This window comes from Cajanus cajan, chromosome 1, assembly GCF_000230855.2.
Source record: "Cajanus cajan strain Asha chromosome 1, NIPB_CcT2T_4, whole genome shotgun sequence".
In the NCBI taxonomy this organism is placed as follows: Eukaryota; Viridiplantae; Streptophyta; class Magnoliopsida; order Fabales; family Fabaceae; genus Cajanus; species Cajanus cajan.
Window position 1 is genome coordinate 9,958,916 of NC_138517.1, and position 8,693 is coordinate 9,967,608.

Here is an 8,693-nt window from a genome sequence, read left to right on the forward strand (position 1 = left end):
TCAAACTTAGAAGCATATTCTCCCACTGTCATATTCCCTTGTTTTAACTGCATAAATTCTATTTCTTTAGCCCTCCTAACATCATTAGGAAAATATTTTTCAAAAAATTTGGTTCTAAATACTTCCCATGTAATGATTATTCCCCCTCCTTCTAATAATCTCCTGGTACTATCCCACCAATATTCTGCTTCTCCTACTAACATAAATACTGCATAATTTACTTTTTGGTTGTCAGGACAGTTCATAGCTCGAAATATTTTTTCTATTTCTTTAATCCATAATTCAGCTTTTTCAGGATTGTATCCTCCATCAAATTGGGAAGGGTTATTGCTTCTGAATTCTACAAGTCCTTGTGACTCTCCTGTTCTTCCTGGTGGTTGATTCCTTAACAAGGCGGCAGCCATGTCCCTAATAGCTTGTACAGCCTCTGTTAGTTCGGTATTCCTTCTTCCTGCCATCTGTAATTTTATAGGTCAGTTTATAATAATAGAAACATGGTTAGCACATTTCCCCAAGTTACACATGGAACGTTGCTCTGATACCATTAAATGTAACGCCTAATTCTAATACCCAAATTATACAATATAAAATTATAATATTTTCGCAATTATATCATTAACAATATCTATATATTTATTTAATAAAAATAAAAGTAAAGAAAAGAATATCTTGTGAATTTAATACATAACATATCGTTCTAAAATATTTAGAATAACGTATTATTTTACACATTATTCATTTTCCTTACTCTTTTAATACAATATATATATTCATAACGGAAAGAAAATTACAATTAAAATAATATGATTGACAAGTAAAGTTATAACAGATCCATCAAATAGCCTCCGTATTCCAATTTCCTTCCACGTAGGACAGCAATAATAATAACAGCAAAATGATCTGGAATCTCAAGTTGATCCATCTATTTATAATATACTTAATTAAAAAAAAAACAAAGAAAAGAAAGGAGTAAGAACAATATCCAATAAATACAATAATTCGAACGAATAAACATAATTATTTATAAATAAAATTTTAACATATATATATATATATAAATATATATTTATACAGATTAAATATTAGATTTTCTTGATACAATAAAATTTGAATTATACTTGTAGTGACTAGTCAGGATAAATGAGCATCATTATAACACCAACCAAAAGATATTCCACCTCCATTTCTTACTCATTTAAATCCCCAAGGTTAAACCTCCAGCTACAAATAATTCAAACTTTATCGTCTATGGCCATAGAGTATTAATTATCTTTAAACCATTGCAATATAATTGTTCTCTTTTTGGTTCATTTTGTGTGCAGATATAACTAACCCAAATTCATCTAACAATAGCTTAATCCACCTCATTTTTTGTGCAGGTATTGAGGAAGAGTGGAAAGTTGAAGACTCTTAGGATTGGAAACCTAAGAAGCTAAGGAGCAGAGAAGAGGTTCTGCGCCGGGCTCAATATAACCTGCGCTGGGCGTGACAAAAACAGAGTATTTCATCTCTGCCAGTTATATTAAGCCGGGCGCAAAAGGAATTAAGCCGGGCGCAAAAGGAATTGCGCCGGGCTTGTGTTGAGACAGAGAGTGCTTGACTTCTCTGGAAGAACTTGCGCCGGGCGCGAAGAATTGTGCGCCGGGCGCGGAACCCTAATCTGATCTCCCAGGCTCGTATTTGAAGCCATTTTCGGGGATCTTTCTCTCAATTCACACATTGGGCGCGTTTTGGGAGCTGTGGAAGGGATTCCCGGAGCTTGGAGCCGTTCGTGTGTGGGTCTTTCCTTCGGTTCTTCATCCTCCTTTCATCTCTATTTTGTATTTGCCCTCTTTGTTGAGTGGTTTCACCCTCTTTGTTAAGAATAATGATTATTGAATATTATATGCTTGTCCAATATTTGCTTATATTTATTTTATTTTGATATTAAAATAAAAATAAGATTTATTTATTTTATATTAATGTTTAGTGATACATATAATTTTAATAAGTTAGAGAATAGCCACAGCATCTTTAATTAATTAAAATTATATAATTTTAAAGATCACATTAAGAAAAACATTAATTGTAATTAATTATATGTGATGTGATGAAATATACCCACAAGAAATTTCTTACATTTGTATGATTAATTAGGATAAAATATTATATTATATTTCTTAATTTACCCATAGGAATTAAGAAAGGAAACATAATTTGATAGTTTTATCATAAGATTACATGAGTCTAATTGAATATGACTTTAGCCCACAGGCAAGTTTTATGTCACTAGATTCGTTAAAAGAGACATGTTTGCATTGGTAAAACATGACATTTATTTTAGTCTCAAGTTATGATGATGAACATGTTTTTGACATTTGCAGTTTCTCAATCTATGAATATTTCTGATATCAAGTGTGGCATTCCCGAATTAAAGGGTGACAATTATAAGGTTTGGAACGAGAGAGTTCTTCTTCATTTAGGCTGGATGGACATTGACTATGCTATTAGGAAACCAGCACCACCGGGTATTACTGAGACCAGCACTCCAGATGCAGTTGATCTTTATGAAAAATGGGAGAGGTCAAATCGTCTCTCTGTGACGTTCATAAAGACCAACATTTCTGCTGGAATTCGGGGTTCTGTTGACCATCATGACAATGTCAAGGATTTACTAAAGGTTATTGATGAACAATTTACCACATCTGATAAATCTTTTGCCAGCACCCTTATAATGTAGTTCTCATCCTTAAAGCTCACTGGGATTAAAGGAGTGCGTGATCATATCATGTGCATAAGGGATATTGTGGCTCAACTGAAAGCTTTAGAGGTTACCATGTCTGATTCTTTCCTAGTGCACTATATTTTGTGCACCTTGCCTCACCATTATGCCCCCTTTAAAATCTCTTACAACACACATAAGGATAAGTGGTCTATTAATGAATTGTTGACCATGTGTGTTCAAGAAGAGGAAAGGTTAATGATGGAAGAAGGAGAGCATGTGCTCTTAACTGGTTCTTTTAAGAAAAAGAAGAATCAAGATAATAAGAAGGGAAATATTCCAGCTCAACCAATTATTAAGAAAGAATCCAAGTGCTTCTTTTGTAAAAAGAAAGGACACATGAAGAAGGATTGTTTGAAGTTTAAGAATTGGCTGGAAAAGAAAGGTAATTTATTTGCTTTTGTTTGTTATGAATCTAATATGACTAGTACTAATCATAACACATGGTGGATTGATTCTGGATCTACAATCCATATTTCTAATACCTTACAGGGTATGCAAAACCTAAGGAAACCGATGGGAAGTGAGCAATGCATCTATTCAGGAAGCAAGATGAGTTCACATGTGGAGGCCGTTGGGACATGCAATTTAGTTTTGAGCAGTGGTTTTATTTTAAATTTAGAAGACTTTTTATGTTCCTAGTTTTAGTAAAAACTTGATTTCTATTTCGCAACTTGCACCTTTAGGTTTTTTTTTTAAATTTATGGATTCTGGTTTTACTTTGTTGAATAAATCCAAAGTTATTGGTTTTGGTGAATTACGTGATGGTCTTTACTCTATTAATTTGCAAAATAATGACGCTGCTTATAATTCTATGCATGTTTCTTCTGGGTTAAAACGTTGTGTTATGAATGAGGATTCTTCTATGTTGTGGCACCGGAGATTAGGACATATCTCCTTTGATAGAATTAAACGATTAGTAAATGATGGAGTACTTAGTACTTTAGATTTTGCTGATTTTGAGACTTGTGTGGATTGCATCAAGGGTAAGCAAACTAACAAGTCCAAAAAGGGTGCCAAGAGGAGTTCAAACATACTAGAAATCATTCATACAGATATTTGTTGTCCGGACATGGATGCAAATAGTCCAAGATACTTCATCACCTTTATTGATGATTACTCACGATATATGTACCTTTACTTACTTCGTTCTAAGGATGAAGCCTTGGATGCCTTTAAAGTTTTTAAGGCTGAAGTAGAGCTACAATGCGGAAAGCAAATTAAGATTGTGAGATCAGATAGAGGTGGAGAGTACTATGGTAAATACACAGAGAATGGACAAGCACCTGGTCCATTTGCGAGATTTCTTCAAGAACATGGGATTATTGCCCAATACACTATGCCTGGTTCTCCAGATCAAAATGGTGTGGCAGAAAGAAGAAATCGAACATTGATGGATATGGTGAGAAGTATGAGGAGTAATGCAAAACTTCCTTAATTCTTGTAGGCTGAAGCACTTAAAACGGCTGTGTATATAGTAAACCGAGTTCCAACCAAGACTGTTTCAAAGACACCTTTTGAGTTATTCAAAGGTTGGAAACCCAGTTTACGACATGTACGCGTTTGGGGATGTCCGTCTGAAGTAAGGATTTATAACCCACAAGAGAAGAAACTAGACCTGAGGACTATTAGTGGGTATTTCATTGGATATGCTGAAAAGTCCAAAGGGTATAGATTCTATTGCCCATCTCATAGCACTAGAATTGTGGAATCAAGAAATGCAAAGTTTCTTGAAAATGACTTGATTAGTGGGAGTGATTTAATTCAAGATATTAGTTTTGAAAAGGATCACTATGAAGTTCAACCCTCTCAATCAAATGACAGACTGGTAGTCAATCACGCTCCTTCAGTTCAAAGATGTGTTAGACAACCAGTGATTCAAGTTCCACAAGTTGTTGAAGATTATAATGTAGATTAAGTTGTTGACCAGGAGCAACACGTAAATGTTGAACAACCTATTGAGCAATCGGTTGGACAACAAGTTCCTGACCAAAGTGATGAGACAACATTAAGAAAATCTACTAGAGTCAAAAGATCAGCAATTTCTAGTGATTATGTAGTGTATTTACAAGAATCAGATTATAACATTGGAGCCGAAAATGATCCTGAAACGTTTTCACAAGCCATGAATTCTAAGGAATCAAATTTGTGGTATAATGCTATGAAAGAAGAGATGAATTCTATGACGTCTAATCAAGTCTGGGATCCTTGTTGAGTTGCCTCATGGTGTAAAATCCATTGGATGTAGATAGGTCTTTAAAACTAAAAAGGACTCACAAGGTAACATTGAAAGACATAAAGCAAGACTTGTTGTCAAAGGATTCACTCAAAGAGAAGGAATTGATTATAGTGAGACATTTTCTCCTGTATCTAAGAAGGATTCTCTACGAATAATCATGGCATTAGTAGCTCATTTTGATTTTGAACTACATCAAATGGATGTGAAAACAACATTCCTTAATGGTAATCTAGAGGAAGAGGTTTATATGAAACAACCTGAAGGATTTTTCTCTAGTGATGGTGAGCACTTAGTATGTAAGCTTAACAAATCCATCTATGGATTAAAACAAGCCTCACGCCAATGGTATTTAAAATTTCATGAAGTTATATCTTCATTTGGTTTTGAAGAAAACATCATGGATCAATGTGTATACCAGAAGGTTAGTGGGAGCAAGATTTGCTTTCTTGTTTTATATGTGGATGACATTTTGCTTGCAACTAATAACAAGGGTATGTTGTACGAGGTGAAACAATTTCTCTCAAAGAACTTTGATATGAAGGATATGGGTGAAGCATCTTATGTTATAGGCATTAAGATCCATAGAGAATGATCTCGAGGTATTTTGGGTTTATCTCAAGAAACCTATATCAACAAGGTTTTAGAGAGGTTTAACATAAAAGATTGTTCACCAAGTGTAGCTCCCATTGTGAAGGGTGAAAAACTCGAGTTGAGTCAGTGCCCGAAAAATAATCTTGAGCGGGAACACATGAAAAATATTCCATATGCTTCAGCTGTTGGAAGTCTTATGTATGCTCAGGTTTGTACTAGACCTGACATTGCATTTGCAGTTAGAGTTTTAGGAAGATATCAGAGTAATCCTGGTGTTGACCATTGGAAAGCTGCAAAGAAGGTAATGAGATACCTTCAAGGAACAAAAGATTTCATGCTCACATATAGACGGACTGATAGTTTGGAGGTGATAGGCTACTCTGATTCAGACTTCGCTGGTTGCATTGATACCAGAAAATCTACAACTGGCTATGTTTTTATGCTGGCTTGTGGAGCTGTATCTTGGAGCAGCAGAAAGCAGACCTTGACTGCTACTTCTACTATGGAGGCTGAGTTCGTTTCTTGTTTTGAGGCTACCTCACATGGTGTATGGTTGAAGAGTTTTATATCTGGGCTTAGAGTTGTGGACTCAATTGCTAAGCCATTGAAGTTGTATTGTGATAACTTCGCTGCTGTTTTCATGGCTAAGAATAACAAAAGTGGAAGTCGAAGTAATCACATCGACATTAAATATCTAGCCATAAGAGAACGTGTTAAGGAAAAGAAAGTTGTCATTGAGCACGTTAGCACTGAGTTAATGATTGCTGATCCTTTAACTAAAGGCATGCCACCAAAGAATTTTAAGGATCATGTAACTCGAATGGGACTTGGTTCCATGATGTGACAATCATTGTAATTACTTGTTAAAACTCTTATTTAGTTTGATGTTTTCTCATTTATCTTGTGCACATACCTATTTACTTTGAGAAAACTCATTAATTGTGACCTGGAATAAACGTATGGTTTATTCATTAGAGCTAAGAGATTAGGATGAGAGACTTAATATATTGTGATACATGGGAGATAATACTCATTATCAAGAGGACCTATCACCATGATTCATATATTTGGTTTCCTATTTGATTGATAATTGGATAAATGGACCAAGTGGGAGAATGTTGGCATATGCGTTTCATTTTGAAAAACTGTTTTTGCAACAGTAAACTCAGTTGGAACAGCCACGTAATAGGAAACAACGTGCTTCCGATTTTCACGTTGCTTTCCTGATCCCTTTACTTGCTACGGTTAACATATAATGTATTGTTAAGTCTCAATTTTACCTCTTTTTGGATGAGACTTATTGAACAAATTCCACTCATCCTTTGAACCATTGCAATATAATTGTTCTCTTTTTGGTTCATTTTGTGTGCAGATATAACTAACCCAAATTCATCTAACAATACCTTAATCCACCTCATTTTTTGTGCAGGTATTGAGGAAGAGTGGAAAGTTGAAGACTCTTAGGATTGGAAACCTAAGAAGCTAAGGAGGAGAGAAGAGGTTCTGCGCCGGGCTCAATATAACCTGCGCTGGGCGTGACAAAAATAGAGTATTTCATCTCTGCCAGTTATATTAAGCCGGGCGCAAAAGGAATTAAGCCGGGCGCAAAAAGAATTAAGCCGGGCGCAAAAGGAATTGCGCCGGGCTTGTGTTGAGACAGAGAGTGCTTGACTTCTCTGGAAGAACTTGCGCCGGGCTCGAAGAATTGTGCGCCGGGCGCGGAACCCTAATCTGATCTCCCAGGCTCGTATTTGAAGCCATTTTCGGGGATCTTTCTCTCAATTCACACATTGGGCGCGTTTTGGGAGCTGTGGAAGGGATTCCCGGAGCTTGGAGCCGTTCGTGTGTGGGTCTTTCCTTCGGTTCTTCATCCTCCTTTCATCTCTATTTTGTATTTGCCCTCTTTGTTGAGTGGTTTCACCCATTTTTGTGGGGTTAGATGTAACCAACGAATTCTATTGTAATCCTTACGGTTTTTATGATATATATACATGTTGTTTCATTCATTGTTGTGTTTGTTTCTTTGCTTAATGCTTGCTTTGGATTGATCACCCTTTGCATGATTTAAGGTTCCATTGAGTATTGGGAAATACCTTTGAAATTAGTTCTGGAACATATGCCTAGTGGAGATTGTATCTAGGGATAGAGCTTGACCCATTAGTAGTCTTAAACCCTAGCCCGTAATGCGGGTGTAGGTATTGGGTACTCAAGGGATTGATATTCAATATCCGCACCTAGGCTCTTTCTCTAAGGGATTAGGTTTGAGTAAACTATTGGGTTGACTAAGCAATGAATTTAACAAGAGATTAAGGATACATTAGTGTTACGTTCGGTGAAATCTGACCCCCACAGCCTCACAATACCATTATCCCATTTCTACTCTTTCCCATTCTAAAACTAATCTTTTTATAGTTTTAACATTCCAATAGTCATGTTCTTCATCTCACATTTACATGACAAACTATAAATTGGAATTATTCTTTAGTCACGAATAGTCAATAAATGCTTATTTTACCTTCTAATCCCTGTGGATACGATATTTTTACTACTTGAACGGCCGGTATACTTGCCGTGTTTGGGACCGTTGATAGAATTAAACTGATTTACAATTATAACAAAAGTACTTCAACGGAAATCTCAACAAGTTTTTGGCGCCGTTGCCGGGGATTAGAATGGCAATTTAGTATTTATAGCTATTTATGACTTATTCTTTTACTTTTATTTTCATTTTATGGTAGCAATGAATTGTTGAAGCTGACCTGGGCGCTCTAGTCCTCTACTTTCTCTTGTATGCTAGGTACTATGAACAAGATTGACCAATCCCTCTGAGCAATTGTTGAGCAATCATGAGATTGAGCACAAAGCAAGGAGGAACAAGAGCAACAGGAGGAGAAAGAGAGTAGAGCACTTCAAGTTGGCCACCGTCAGGCTCGGGACAGTAAACAAGCGCTTCCTGGGAGGCAACCCAGAGATCTGAACTGTGTTTTAGATTTTTGTTGCATGTTGTTCTGTGTTATAAGTGTTGTTTTGTATTATGTGTTGTGTTTTGTGTTATATGTTTTGTGGTATATGTTGTTTGTGTTATGTGTTAGTTGTTAGAAT

General features: G+C 35.9%; 1 pseudogene; it reads left to right on the top strand.

Moving 5' to 3' along the window:
• Positions 1-5,748: 5,748 nt before the first annotated feature.
• LOC145958200 (secreted RxLR effector protein 161 pseudogene) lies at positions 5,749-6,435 on the top strand (annotated as a pseudogene).
• The last annotated feature ends 2,258 nt before the right edge of the window (positions 6,436-8,693 follow it).